Source organism: Lactuca virosa, chromosome 7 (genome assembly GCF_052849685.1).
Source record: "Lactuca virosa cultivar CGN04683 chromosome 7, Lactuca_virosa_CGN04683_v6, whole genome shotgun sequence".
Classification (NCBI taxonomy): domain Eukaryota; kingdom Viridiplantae; phylum Streptophyta; class Magnoliopsida; order Asterales; family Asteraceae; genus Lactuca; species Lactuca virosa.
Window position 1 is genome coordinate 241,193,108 of NC_136432.1, and position 3,173 is coordinate 241,196,280.

Genomic DNA, 3,173 nt, shown 5'->3' on the forward strand with positions numbered 1-3,173 from the left:
TATTTATGTATGTTAACATTTTATGCAATTAATTTTTATCTATGCATACTAACATTTAAGTTATGCAACTAACTTTTATTTATAAATACCAATGTTTATATATGTATTTTTTAGAAATTCTTCATAATTTCATTTAAACATTTACTAATCTTTATTTATATTTTCTAAATTAGTAAAATTATATCAAATGAAATTATGTATTAACTAGGTGAATGTCTGCCCGTTTCCCAAGTTAAAATCATATAGTTAAAAATTTTAAAAATATATGTTGTTCAAAATGATTATGTTATTGATATTAACAATAATGCTACTTTTAACTATTGTTATGATTAATAAATTTAAATATTATTTGGTTGAGCATCTTTTAATTTCGAATACGATGATTATGTAATATCAACCATTGGTTTTAGGGTAATATAATATAATTTATAATTTTATGTTGCTATACATTATTATTATTATTATTATTAATTACTTTCAAAATTCTATTATCATTATTAAAGAGTTACATAAAACTTTTAAAAACCACTTATTTTTTTATTGACTTTTTATTATATTGAAATTTTATGCCATTCATGTTATCATATTTGTTTTCATTAATTCACACACAGATACATGCACACAAATATATATATATATATATATATATATATATATATATATATATATATATATATATATATATATATATATATATATATATATATATATATTCGAGTAAACTAAATACTAATAATAAAAAATATTCTTCTAGTTAATTATATCGGTCAAATACCCGATGATGAAACTAATCACAAAAATATATAATATATTGAAAACTAAGAGTATACATCTTTAACAAATTATTAATTAATTAACTGTATTAGATTTTTATTTTAATATTAAAACCTTTCGAATTCCAACTAAAAGTTATTTAACATTAAATTACTACAACTTAAAAGATTTTTTTTACTCATTGTATTTTATTGATACTTACGATATTAGTTAAATAGAATTTGAGTTTTTAAATGTGGTTAGTTATAAATAACATGAACATTTAATGTCTAGTATTATATGATAATGAAACATTTTTTACATCAAGAAAATTAATAATATGTTATTTCTATCATTTTGTATTTTTAGTTACAACTTATTTTTGTATATTTGTTTTCATATAGTCTTTTTTGCGTTCTAGAAATATACAATTTAATGAATCGATGAAAAATGATTTGAACATAGGAAATTGGTGAGTGTTTAATCTATTTCATTGTAGGAAAGATGTTTATCCTTATTTAGTAGTATTAACACATCGAACAATTTTTTCAAAATATTATATACTTTTAAATAAGCATAAAATTAAAAGATTACATCAAAAAACTACAAACCCATCATTATAAACATAATTATAATATTTATAAGTGTATATTGATTTGTTATTGATTTAGATTAACATATTCATGAAGAGTTTCTATTTGTTTATGATTCAAAATACTTGAGAAATACAAAATTTAAGTTTTTATACATATACACCAGTTGTGTTTTTTTTTTGTTGTACACTATTTTTAAGTTTAGGCTCGTGTTTTTGTTCTGTTATATAGGTTTTGACATTATAGTTAGCTTGCATCTTCCCTTATTTACATGAAGTCGTCATCAAAATATGAATGTCTGACATACATATATTAATAACAAATGCTTATAAAATTATAAAAAATACATTGATATTGAATAACTCATCATGTTGTCAAAATTTTCTAATCACATACATTCCAGTAAATGTTCATCAATAATATAATTACACTTTTATAATTATATTAGATGCATATATGACGATGGAACCGAATAAAAAAAATATAGGACTTTGCAAACTAAGAGAATACATCTTCAATTAATTGTAACAGATAAATTTAGTAGTCATCTTTTTCTTTTGGCTCCAAATATACAACCATAAATATTTTTTTAAAATGTAAAGAAAGTATAACAAAAAATATGTGAATATAAATTGAAACCTAGAAAATCATCCAAATACATTTTATGCTTTCAAAAGCTTGATTATCATATCAACATTAGTTCTCTCTACATATTTCATCATTCAAACTTTTTCTTTTATTGTGAGTAACCAAAGATGAACTAATATTCTTATATAGGCAAAAGATTTCAATTAATAAGGTAGTTAATTAGGATAAGATGAAAATGTGGAAGTTTCAAATGAATATGGTTAAAGATAAATGATTTATCTTGAACTGTATTGATTTGAATGACCTCATTTATAAGATTTATAAAGACAAAGATTATATGTCTTATGAAATGATTTAAAAAATACATATACATATATGTGTGTGTAATATATATATATATATATATATATATATATATATATATATATATATATATATATGTGTGTGTGTGTGTGTGTGTGTGTGTGTACACACACACACAACATCTATGTATATGTAACGGTTATAAACGGTAAAAATAACGGCTATATTTTCTACTATAAATGACACTATTATCATATTTCATTCTACCACCAAATAACTTCTCTCACTTTTCAAGGTTATCAAGATCAAAATGATTCATCCAGTTTTAGTTCTCGCAACTATATTAACTATATCACGTATCGTCCTAATTTATAATCTCACACCAGATATAATTTATCTTTTCTTATTTTTGTATGTGATGTTTCTTCTCCCACTTCTGTTTTGTGCTATATATATATATATATATATATATATATATATATATATATATATATATATATATATATATATATATATATATATATATATATGGATTTTGATTTTCATCTTGTTATTTTGTTTAAAATTTATAGTTATAATATGTCCAACATTGCAAAGCTCGATTTTGTTGCACTTGAAGTTAGTAGGGAAAACGATATGTCATGGATGATAGGTGTAAAAATGCATCTTGAGTCTATGGGAATACCAATTGCTATATATGAATTTAATGAGTGCTCGACACAAGAAAAAGCGAAAGCATAATTATTCCTTCATAAGCATATTATTGAAATGTTGAGATTTGAATATATTGATATTAATGATCCAAGCATTCTATGGAATTGCGTGAAAGAAAGATTTGATCATTAAAGGAAGTTATACTTCCAAATGCTAGAGATGAATGGAGAACACTGAGGTTTCAATACTTTAAGAAAGTAAATGAATACAACTCAAATTTGT